Below are 13,139 nucleotides of genomic sequence, written 5' to 3'. Positions count from 1 at the left end.
TCAAGAAATTTTAGGTTTTTTTAATAAGGCTGATGCATTAAACCATTCCTTTATTTGATTTAAACGATTGCTTTTACATATTAGTCGAAACTTGTTATAGTGCTTACGTGAAAGCAATTTGCAGTTTTGTAGAAAACTATTTTCAACATGTCTTCATAGGTGGCGCCAGGTGGCTCTTAACGCCGCCGGTTGCTGCTTACTGGTGGATAAGTCGGCGTGTGGTAATGTTCGACCACTACAGCAAATTTAGTTGAGTATTTAGGAAATGCCCTGGTTCCCTTCCATGTTGAATCATCATTAGCTCCTGTTTAGCCACATTTGCCGGCCAAGAACCCGGAGGTTGTTGACTGTCTCGGACCAGATGAACGAGAGGCAAGTTTTCATTCTCATGTGCATGCTTGCGATGTTGTGCAAACACATAAATTGGTGCATGAATCGTCCAAATAGTCCGAAAGGGCCTCATCAATGCCGTCCGTAATTGTGTGTTGTGAGTTCGCTGTGGCTCTGCCGTTTGCAGTCGATTACCTTTCGAAACCACATGCGCCTGAGTTCAAGGGGTGGAGTGTTTCGGTCGGTCGTCGTCTTTAAATAACCTGCCTTCTCTGCTCGATTTACACAATAAAACGCCGTAGTCCTGTCATGAACGAAGCCGCAAATTTTCATCAGTTATGTTCAGTACGATAACGTGTCAGTGGTACGCTCACTCGCTGCGGCACGATGTTTCGTGTCTGTGAAAAGACGCCCGGATACAACACGTACTACGTTTGATACGAGGTAAAGGCTGCAGTGCGCCTTGTATAGGCATTTGGCGGGCCCTATTGGAACTTCAGGCAAATGTGACATGAAAATTGGGAATCGTCGCACCAAGACAAAAGTCAAATGTAGCTCCAAAGCTAATCATTGCTTCGCTTCACGCGTAGAATATCGCGCAGCATATCCGCCCAGTCGAGCCTTGGGTTTAGACGTAGGAAGGAATTTTGAAAAGTTTCTTGGCGCAGATAGCGCTGCCACACAGTTTGTGATTTGTTCGGAGACATTTGCCGAGCGGACCTTACAGCTAGCAATTATCGCTTGAAGAAATCCGTTTCTATGACACGTCGTGTGAACTGCTGTGTTCATTCAAACGCCGTCTTTGCAACGGTGCAGTAGACTTGGCCCCGTGAACGTCCTAGCCGAGAACAACGCCTGCGGCCAGACGCTCCTGCACCTCGTCTCCGGGGGCAACGCCATCATGGCCGAGCTGCTGCGGCTCTCGGACGAAGTCTCATCCGTTTTGAAGCTTGACAACCGCAAAGACATGGCCGAGTACGGCGAAATGCTCCTCGACTACAGCTACTTCAAGGTCGTCGACCACTTCGAGAACAAGATAGAAGCAAATGATGTATGGCTACGGCGTTTTACTGCCGTGATGCAACTGCCCTTGTGTGATTTTTGTCATCCAGAAGCAGAAAGTTTGGGTATAGGCACGGTCCAGAGACTTGGAAGTGGCTTGCCTTCGAGTGGCGTGCAGTTTGCAGGGGCTGCATGCGTACGCCAACCTCACTTTGCTTTGCTTTTATAATGGACAGTCCTTTATGATTGAAGCACATTAACGAATAAAATGAATCATTACAAATATAGAATGTGGCATCCCATACATGTTGCACCAGGAAAAGTGGCAGGTATAAACCATACCTCCCAGCTTACCTGAATTTACTTTTCTTTAAGTTTACAAATTTGGGCTCATCTACCGTTTTGCTGTTATATCAGGTTTTGTGAAAAATAAGGTGTTGAAAGAGGCGGTGGGGCGAAATCGAATGATGTTCTGGTGCTACCTGTGCCATCGTCATAGTGGCAACACAAGAAACCACATGTCAGAGATTTACTTGCTACAAACAAGTCTATTGTGACAAATTCTTCAAGCAGGCCAAATCGGCAACATCAAAGTTGCTAAAGAAGTCACGATAGTCTAAAAACAATGTTTATTGTCAAACTGTGCTGTTTAAATTTCTAAGTTTTCTGCTGTATGTGTGCTGCGTCTAAAGGTAAATAATCTTGAATATTATCCATATCTATTCCTCACAGAAATGCGCTTCAGGCAAAGTTGCAAGGAAATGAATGTTGTGTTGCCTTTTACAAAATAATTCTGTTCACAAAAAAAGGAACATTGCATGTCAGTCTCCAAACCTCCCATTAGAATTCTTCAGATGGTGAAAGGATGCAAAGGGAGTATCTTCTTCGAGCGTATGTGTACAGACAACTTCCTGAAACAGATGAAATTGGGAACATCAGTGTAGGGGCTGAAAAGGTCACTGTGAACTAAAAACAATGTGTTGCTTTTCGGTATTTTCAGTTTATTGCTGGTTGTGTTCGACGTCTATTAATATATAATGCTAACGAACTGCGTTTTATATATATATATATATATATATATATATATATATATATATATATATATATATATATATATATATATATATATATATATATATATATATATATATATATATATATATATATATATATGGACAGGCATGCACTGCGAGCAAACTTCTAAAGAAATGGTGTGTTGTACGCCCCCTTCCCCGTCTCTCTGTACTATGTCCGACTTTAGAGATTACAATGTTCGCAGGTTGGCAGGTACAGTTCCATCAAACTGGACGTGATCAGCTAAACCTTTCTAATTTTATTCTTCTAAAGCATGGCTGGTTGTGTTGTTTTTGAGAGGTGTTTATTCAGGTGTTGCGCCAAGGACAGGGTACTTGGCGCTCTGGCTTAGCGGCTGTGGTGTTTTGCTGCTAACCACGAGGTCGTGGAATCAAAACCTGGCCACCGCCGCCGTATTTCTATGAGGGCAAAATGCAAAGAAACTCATGCCTCATGCAATGGGAGCACGTTAAATAACCCCTGGTGGTCAAAATGAATCCAGAGCCCCCCACTATGACGTGCCTCATAATCAAATGATGGTTTTGACACTTAAAACCCCAGAACTCATTCACCAATAACAGGAATCTTTTATGTTCACCACATCTGGAGGACCGGGATGAAGAGTTGCTGGAGAACTTCATCGACATCCTCACAAGTTTCTACTTGGCATTTGAAGGTATCCACAAGTAGACCATTGACCTAGACCGGTGAGCTTTCATGTGTCATTGTCAAGCATACAGCAACATTCTGTGCCACCTTTTCAACAACATAGCACTGTAACAATAGCCCATAAATCACCGTGAGCTCAAAGGAAAGCTTCCGTCTTGCCTTTGCTATCCTCGCCATGTGCAGTCTCTTCTCTGCTACTCGCAGACAGTACTTCTGCCACACGCACAGGTTGACCTATGCAGCGCTAAACATTAGACGTGTGAAATCATTTGACTTGCGCACAAAGGCAAGTGAGACAAGGAAAAGCAGGGGTGTGCCTATCCATGGCAAAGGCATTCTGACGACTGATCAGAACGGATGTCTCTCGTAAATGGACTACTTAACTGACAGCTTTTACCCAGGTAATGTCATGTGCATGACCCTGTTGTCACCCCGACATGTCAAGAAGGGAACGAAAAGTGCTAGAGAGGAACATGCAAATGTGTTCTTTTTTATTACAAAAGGTGTTTTAGGGGCCCTTGAATATAAAACTTTGTTTTGATTCTGATATCCACTGGCCTGGTCTTACAGTAGTCAGAAAAATGAGCAGTTTGATTTTCCTCTAGTTCTGCTGTAGTGAAACAGTAACATGAACATTATGAAGAAAGTCTGTGACATTCGAACAAGACAGAGGTTCATAAGTAGACGGTGACCAAAGATTTTCAATAGTGATCGAACAAGGGACCAATGCTTTGAGAGGGAGATTTGTTTTTATCAAGGCAAAAACGATTTGTCTTGTGCAGGCCTTGATGAAGGCAAGTCCCTATGTCGAAACATTGGCTCTAGTCTGGGGCATTCTCTGTTTTGCCACTAATAATCATCTGCAATTTGTCTATTGCTACTCCTGATACTGGTCATGTGGAAGTTTCGGCATGGAGTGTACTGCATGTACATATCGCAGTGCCTACTCAAGATTAGGTTTGATTCTTGTAGCAGTCTGCGTGTTTCCATAGACATTAACACTGACACCCTTGCCTAGTCGCACTAGATATTTATCTTGAAATCTCGGTGGGCGTCTTTCTGAATAGTCGCACTTTAGGTCACCGCATGTCAGGGTGGATCTCATTTTGGCCCTTCATCTGACAGGACCTTGTTAGTGTTGAAACTAGCCTAAATGTAACCAATGCGTTCAATGCATTGCACAATTGTAGCGCAGGTACGCTGGTACCAGCAAACCACACAGGTTTAAATTGAGGCATCTAGAAACTACTTATAAAACCGTTTATCTTAAATAGCTGACTAATTATATAAAGTGTGAAGTACTAGAAAATAATGGCACTGGTGCTTTTCAAAGCACCTCACTCTTATTGGGGACCGGCATGCATAAGAATCAGCTCGGTCATTATACAAGCTTTGCAAGCTATAAAAGGCACTGTTGCTGGCACTATTGTGCAATTTCTGAACACAGGTTTATCTCGAAGCACCAGTGAGCTACTTGACGCTAGTATGCAAGTGAAATATCTTAGCTATTATATAAACTGTGCTAGTGCAAGATAGAATGTGTTTCAAATCAGGAATAATTCATTTTTCAGAAGCTTAGAACTTCCCTGCTTTAGTGGTCAAATTGTAGTTCAATATGGAAGCAGTGTTCCACGCTGTATACTAGAAGATTTACATGTTGCAATCACTAGGTATAAATTTGTATGCCAATTTCCAGGTTTCTAGAAGACTTGGACGAAGGCATCTGCATCCAGCAGTCTTTAGAATCAGTGCTTGTCAATGATGATGGCAAGAAACTTATGGTGAGTGAGTGCCGAACTTCAGCAGATTTCCGGAATTGCAGCGCTTGATCATAGGTGGCGTCGAACGCATGGCAGTCTTAAGCTGGCGTGTCTTAAGCTGTGCAATTGCTAGCTGTGTAAACAGCCTGCAAGAGCACCGACTTTGAGATCTGTTTCTGTTGCTCTGAAGAGGCAGTCTCTGGGCGTTTCATTGGGACACCACCTATTATTATGCCAACAAATAAAGAAAAGCCAACAGAGATATTGTCCCCAGGGGCGCAAAACGATTTTCAAACCTGCTGCTCAAGCACCCATTGCGACGTATAAATGTCAGGCTGCATGTATTAACTGTTATAGAATAGTCTTCTGCACAACAATATGTTGAAATATAGTTGGTTTTGATCTAGTAGATGGCTCTTTCCATCATTTGGAATTGGGGTTAAACACCATCTGCAATGAAATTTCATACAGCCTGCATGCAAAATTTGACATTTGAAATATGAATGTGAGCATCATTAAAAACTAGCATAAATAGCTGTTTCTTATACCCAATCTTTAAAAAAATTATGGAAAACTCACTTACCAGGGCAGTTAAAGTTATGCAAAGCATCTCGGAGGCACCTGGCTTTGGCATATACCCTGCATTGGCATGGCTCGACCAGCTCTTTGACTTTCTGGACGGCTTCAAGCAGGCGCTCATTGTGGAGCTCAGACATGCTGGGGGTCATAAAGAACGGGGTCCTGCCTAGCTGCTCAATCATTGCAAACACATTCCCTTTCCTCTGCGCCGAGTATTACCGGAGTAGTACGCCTTCCTCAGCTGCTCAAGCTAACTCCACAGGAATGCAGTGCCCTAGTTGATGCATTTCTTGAAGAAACTGCGGTCTTCCAAGAGCTTCTTTGTAAATTTCTGGAGCAAGACGGCATGCACGGGGTGGAAAGTTTGCTCTTGAATCGCTGTTCATGCAGAGAAAAGCACCGTCCTGTATTTCACAGCCGACATACCCACATCTTCCCATGCGCGCCAGCTGGCTCGGTGCAGGTAGTATGCAAGAATCGGAGGGGAGAGTCGGATGACGGAGCTGGAATCACGATGATGCCACAACCACGCCGATGACGGTAACATGACCTTATATCCCGGAGCTCAAGTTGGTAGGCACTGCCAGCGACGCCAACGTAGGAGGCTAGACAGATAGATAGACGCACTCAAAATGCCTGAGACTCGCAAACAATGCTTCATAATAAAGAAAAGAAAGAACGCTGCCTTTACCACTCGCAGGAGCTGATGCATGACCTAAACACACGACTGCTCGGCATGACCTTGGAGATGCATGTTGTGTCGCGGACTATCCTTTTTTGACGACCACGTTACGGAACGCCGACCATAATAACCCATTTTTGCGCTAGCTGATTCCAAGACATGCCTGCAAATTACGCAGCCTTATTACACTGCCTATTTTGAAAGAGGATGACATTTTGGGATTGTAAAAAAAAATTTGCTAAGTTGATGAAGAAAACATTCCTTGATGCCAGCAATGTAACACATCCAACTACGCTTTGTTGCCATCGTAATTACGCGGACGCTGTCGGTGTTACCTTGTGGCTCCACATATTCTTTTTCTTTATGGCCGGCTTTGACATAATACACGAACAATACACAAGAAAAGAAAACCATAGAGAAAGCGTGTAAGCAAGAATATTTAGATTTATATGCTGTATGTGCGAGTTACGTAGCCATACTGTTAATGTCACTAAAGTTGCTCATATCAAGTCTTACATTCTTCATTAAATTGTTCCTCAGAATTTCGAGAATGGCAGCGCAAGAACAACTGTACGAAACATAACACTGACAGCGAATTGATTTTATCTTAAATGTTCTGAAACATTTAAATTATAAAAGTGTAAAAGAGCATGAGAACTCAAAGTTGAAAGTGGTATAATTATAGTGGCACGGCTCTTCCGCACGATCTCCGGGATCGGCCCACGGAAGGGGTTTGAAACATACCCGATAAGGAAAATAGGCGTAAGTAGATCAGACATTTTGCCTTCACTAAATAAACATAATGGAAGTTGTCCACGGAAGGATTCCAACAGAGGACACCTATAAGCACAGCAGCTCAACCACTTAGCAGTTAGGTCGCGGGTGCATGCCTGGTGGCCTACCGCGAGGCTTTGACCGCGTGCAAGCCAGCGCGTTGAAACGCCTGGTGCGTTTCATGAACACTCCATGCAGTATTTCGCCCTAATAGATAATTGCAGCCAATAATCCTTAATTCCTTAGTTTTATATAAGTTTCCTCAAGAACATTGCTCCCAATAACTGCGCGATTTTCCTTTGCATCCGAATTTGAACGACAGGCGGCGAAAGATGTCTAGGCGCGTTCGTGTTACTATCGCACAGACTGGCACACAGCAGCAGCCGTATTGTGAGACCTCAAGTAAGACAATTTTTTTTGCCGGAAATAATTGCGAAACAGTCTACGCAAGCTATGCAGACAATGCATATCCTGTCTGCTCATGCCATCGTTTCCCCACACGCAGTAGCCAAGGTATACGGCGGCTGGAATACAGTCAAACCTCGATATAACGAACACGCATATAACGAATTATTGAATATATCGAACTCTTCCGAAATATTTTTGTCAAACACATGTATTTTTAACTTCCTATAGCGAACGCGGTTTGGCATAAAATGGATATAACAAACTTCGCGACGCCAAGCCCTACCTCACTTTAATAGCAGGCGGCAGGCTTCGTTGCACTACAAGGTTGTTGTGCGGCGCAGCAAACGTTCAGGACTACCTCGCAGGCGCTGACAGCGCCACAGATGCCACGTCGTCATCGAGAGCTGTAGCCTTTAGATCAAGGCGTCATCAGGGCCTTCAAGGCAGTTTATAAGAGGAGAGTGATTGGCACTCTTCTCGAGAAGCTTCGTATGAAGCAAGACTTGAAGATCGACCTGCTGGGAGCAATCCAGATGCTTAAAGCGGCATGGGACAGTGTGAAAGGTGAAACGATTGCCAACTGCTTTCGGCACGCAGGTTTTGTTCCTCCAGAGGCCCATGCATCAAGTGACGATGGTGACGATCCCGACGAAGCAGAAGGAGAGCTCCGCGAGCTCAATGAGGCCTGGAACAATTTTTCGCATTTTGTTGGTGACATGCCCGCAACAATGACTGTAGAAGACTTCGTAGGTGGGGACGATATCTCAGCGACCACGGCTGTACTGAACAGGGCGTGATACGGAATGCGATCAACACCAAAAAGCAGGCCGCGATAACGCAGTTCTTTGTGCGTAAATAAATGAACGTGACCCAACTAAGCATCGTTCGAGTTGCTGTGCCTTCTGTGATTGAATTTTGCTCCTCTTGCATGTATTTTTCACGAAATTTTATATTACGAATTATGGATATAGCGAACTAATTTCCAACTTTTTAACTGTTCGTTATAACGAGGTTTCACTGTAGTACCCTGCAGTTGCGTGGTTTCCGCAGCAAAGTACTGCGCCCCTCAAATTGCACAAATATGCTCCCGCGCGTTGTCAGAAGGCCGGCCTAGAAACTCCGGCAGAAACGTTAATCTCAACGAAGCAAGGCGGGCGTGCATACGGGAAAATACCACTCCGTTAGTTCAGATCCTTTCTTAGATCGTGGCCCAGTTGCAGAAGCAACGTACTCCTGCGTGCGTGGAACACGCTGCAGCTCGACGACGGAAGCGCCTGTAGGAGGTTCCATAGGCAACAGGAGGCCGAGGCTAAGTGAGAACGGCGACAAAGCCCGACTGTTCGAAAGCGCAAAGCGAACGCACATATTGTGTACGCCGTAGGCGTGTCGCACTACGCGAACGTGACGTCAACGCAAGGTGACAACGCCTACAAGATCTCGCAGTTATAACCGATGCTTCTCGCGGTCATCGAGTCCTTTCTGTCATTGTTTCTACACGCGCCACACCACGCGCGTTTACTTAGTAAGCTTACCTTTACTGTCTTTCATACTGCCATTACAACTACGAGCCTTTCCACTTCGTGTGATATTCGAATATGTTGCTATGGCAGTCATTGTTGCTTAGCCGTTATGTCGAAACTGAGATGCTTTTTATACACGCAGGCACACTGGTGAACTCCGGAATACGAGTCAGTTATGAGAGCCTTCACTGACTAGCCGGGAGTGACGTAACACAGATCTACACATCCAACGCATGACGACATTTAGGATTTGGAAGGCGGGATCAATGACTACTACGCTAATGGCTTTAAAATTTTCTCGTAGAAAAGATATTCTGAATCACGCACATTTCATCGTGATAGCACTTATACAGACGTTAGGCGCATGCGCAGCTCGAGCGCGGAGGGTTACAGGGTCTCCAGGGAGGCGGAGTGCAATTTCGATGCTAAAACGACGAACCAAGGTGGATGCACCGTCAACGCTATGCTCAGTCGCGTCGCCTAAAAGCCTTCTGCCTTCTGCCTTCCGTTGCCGACGTGAACGTTGCCCGTGAGAGAAAGTAAGACTTTATTTAGCGTCGAAAAATGTGTCACCTTCTGGGTATTTTGTAAATGCAACTGCGGATCGCCACCTTGTCAGCACCCACTACAATGCTGGCCCCTTTGCTGAGGACTGCCACCTGTCTGCTTATGAGTTTGGTCGAGTTTGTCACCTATCATCCTCTATTTTCTCCTGTCCACTTTCACTTCCCAACTGCCCATCATCTAATCACGCGGCTCCGTGCTTCCTTAAGGGTTAGGAGAAGGGATTAAGGAGTATTAATTAGATACTGGAGAGTTTTAGTATATCGTGAAGGCGGCAAACCAAATAATTTTGTGTTAGCATTGCGTGATCCAGCCTGCGCATTCGCAGTACGCTACCGACACTGCTGCTGCTGTTTACAGTGTCCAGAAGAGTATTATTCTACGGCACATGTTTCTCATGGAAGTGGAGACAGCATCGCATACATGAAAATGTACGCGATGCTTAGGCGCACGTCGAAGAGAAGCCGCTGCTGACACAAGAACTACAAAAATAAATTTTCTTGTTCAAATATCAATGGCTTTCTTTAATTTCTCATATGTGTAACAGACATGTGAAGCTATCTGCTCATGTATCACATATACCTTTGGGCAGGGCACCAAAGCTACTCTTTCTTTAGCTTGAACACGTAGCGCTCGCAAGGAATTTAGAAATTCAGAGCTTTTCTTCCATGTCATCGGCTAAACCTTTGAAGCTTCAAATATTTATTGGGCCATGCTATGTAAACCGAGCGGCCATTATGTCTAATTTGTGTGCTCCGAATTTTCTTGCGTTCTGAAAAAAATTGAAACTCTACATTTTTAGTCGCTGTTACCCGTGCTAAAAGCACCCGAAGTATTCAACTATTTGATAAATTGGCTATTTTGGCCATCACAGCACTTCACTGTCTCATCAAGGACATTACTTGAACAGCTGGATTATAAAATGTGCCTTTGAAAAGAAATGTTTACTGTTGTCTTCTAGCTCAGCTGGGCAAAAAGGAAAACTGTGGGTAAAATGATAGAAAATCTCATGGAAGAAAAATAACCATGTAGAATGAGTCTCTAACTTCAGCAAACATGTCGGATTTATTTTAGCTATTTCTGTAATGTTCGAAAACGCGCTGGTAGATTTGGCGTGGAATGACCCAATAAACAACAAAAATGCCACGGTGTACGGAATGGTCCTAAATGTTGACGTGATCCTGTTAGTGCTACTGGATGCGCTTGACTAAGCTGTATGTGTATGTGTATGTGTGTGTGTGCTTTTAATGAATCGGTAGCCGCCGCACCGGTCTAGCTCAACGTCCCTGACTTTTTGACGGTTATAGTATTTCGCGATAGTTGTGCTTCCTCTGCACGCGAGCCGATGGTATGCAGCTCTCGCCGATAAACTCCACTGTCAGCCGCGTATTCGAATACTGACTGGTATGACGTCAGATTTCAATATCTATAAAAAATTAATTATCCGGATCTTGAACTATGCGTGGCGGGGTCAACAACACAGGTCTGCGGATTCTAGCCCACTGGGGCCCATAATCTCCGCCGCGTGTATTTGACTGCGCCCGAAGCCAACGCTCATTAAGACGATCACACAGAGACCGACAGCGAAGCTCGAAGAAAGCACCAAGCACAATGAAAGCGTTTTATTGTCGAAGACGTCGGTGCGATCGAACTTTTATAACCCATCCACATGATGCGCGTGAGCCGAAGCTCCAGCGAGCCAAAGAGAGGTACTTATTATGATAGAAAAGCTGAGAGGTCGGCCCTAATCAACGTTCTGACCCGCAACTTGGCGTTGGGGAAAGGGTGTAGGCAGATAGAATAGAGAAGATTTTGATTATGGGGATGAAGATTGTGGGGAAAATATTGCACGCTCCAAGACTCTTCAGAGTTCCTTGTCCAGTCCCCTGTCATACAAAAAATTGTTGAGAGCCTTCAGATTATCAGGCTGATGACGAGGACCCAGCGAGCCAAGAGTGCACAACATGGAAATGCCGCCGCTATATAACTGGACGACTCCTAGCGGCAGTGATACCATGGCTAGATTTAGCTCGATAGCCATCCGGGAGGTACGCGGCGCAGTGTACGATCACACGCACGAGTTCAGCCGCGCGTTGTAGTGTAGCCTGCCAAACAGGTACAACTAAATGTTGCACGTATCCAGCAGAAATCTAGCACATTGGTTAAGGCCAGTAAGAGAAAGGGGAAAGCAAGAGCCAGAGGTCCCTACGCAATGTTTCGTTAACTGTCCGACAGTTTAAACCCGAGCCCAGCTTCCCGCTAATGGCTCGAGCGGCAAGCTGGGAGGAGGCGCGAACCGCCAGCCAGACATATAGATGGAGTGAGCCCCTTGGTCAACTCGGCGGTGCACGACATTTCGTGTTTTGCGACCCCGCTGCTAACCCGCGGCTCTCGGACGTCAGATAAATGAAAGGCGTCGAGTCCGCACGAGCGAAGTGGGCACCGGTGAAGCCGTGTTCCAGACAGCATTGCCTCGGTCGAACTCTGTTTTGTCCAAATGAATTCTTTCCATTTCCCGAAACTATTCCGTACCGTACACCTGTTCAAGACGCGTTACCAACAAGCCCACATTGCAACCTTTGCTTACGGCGGCTTTGCCTCAGCATGGGTATACCTACGGTGGTGCATCCTTTACAGGAGTGTAGTGCATTGGTAACATTGTTGATAAATTACGCCCGTACCGTTGATTTAACCTACTCTGCTACTAGTTCACTCTCTTCGCTTTGTTGAGCCCTACAATTCATTACCATTATCTACTCGCTACAGTGCTCTTGGGGCGCAAAGAAAGCCTTTCTTCTCTTCTTTTTTTTGGTAGTGAATACACGAAACCCACGTACACCAAACGCTAAGTAGTCAGCTAAGAATATTTTCCCCATATTCTCAAGCAGTCCTCGACCCGAAGCTCTTCCTCCACTCTACTGAACTGAGTACAGAGCCACACCTTGACTGAAGAAGACGCCGCGCTTCTCAAGAATTGTGTCAACGCAGCGCAGTGACCACTTCGGTCGGCTGGCGGCGCTGCCATCAACTTTGTTGATACGAGGTGGAGCGTTGAGTGGAATGACGTTCTAGAACAACGGGCGCTTGTTTTCAAACAACCACCAGTGAGACGCCGAGAAATTAGGTAAGTGCGGAGGAGCAATTAACAGTCTGAAGCGGATGTGCTGGAGGTGATACAGGGCATTTACGCTGTCGGGTCAAGACACACATGCAACGCGCATTGGGTGGCCATTCTGTAAAGGCCAGACCAGAAGAAACGGTTCTTGATAAATTTATACGTCTCGTCGAGAACAAATACAATAGAAATTGCTTCGTCATGAAAGGCAGCTATAACGCAGACAAGGGCAGAAACGAGATGCGACAGGAACTCACTCGCAGTCGGTTTTGTGATAAACGCAACAGTAGACCTATCCTCGTAAAACCGGCAGTAGTTCAATGACCATCACAACCTATTTTCGTGTGAGCAGTGTAGAACTACTCATGCGGCGAATGAATTAACGGTGGTATGTGTCGGCTTATTTTCACGATCTCGCGCCAGACGCCAGGTCTGCAGATCTGGCGCCCGGCCGGTTGAAATGCATTCTGGCACGACAGGTAGGCTGCCCGCTGCTGCCGCCGCCTTTCTAACACCAAGCGTGGTGGTCGGTGTCTGTGGTGAAGTAGCAGCCATAAAAGCTTGGTGTAAATTTCTGCGTGGTGTGTACATTACAGGACGCTCATGCTGTCTTAGAAGATATATTTTATTTGTTTATTAGTATACGTGAAGGAAAGTAGGTA

The 13,139-nt window shown here is 45.3% G+C and overlaps 1 pseudogene; it reads left to right on the top strand.

Moving 5' to 3' along the window:
- The first annotated feature begins 193 nt into the window (after positions 1–193).
- Positions 194–5,584, top strand: LOC135912415 (WASH complex subunit 5-like; annotated as a pseudogene).
- The last annotated feature ends 7,555 nt before the right edge of the window (positions 5,585–13,139 follow it).

The sequence above is a fragment of the Dermacentor albipictus genome, chromosome 6 (assembly GCF_038994185.2).
Source record: "Dermacentor albipictus isolate Rhodes 1998 colony chromosome 6, USDA_Dalb.pri_finalv2, whole genome shotgun sequence".
In the NCBI taxonomy this organism is placed as follows: domain Eukaryota; kingdom Metazoa; phylum Arthropoda; class Arachnida; order Ixodida; family Ixodidae; genus Dermacentor; species Dermacentor albipictus.
Note: the sequence above shows the minus strand (reverse complement) of the source record. Positions and strands in the feature narration are given on the sequence as shown.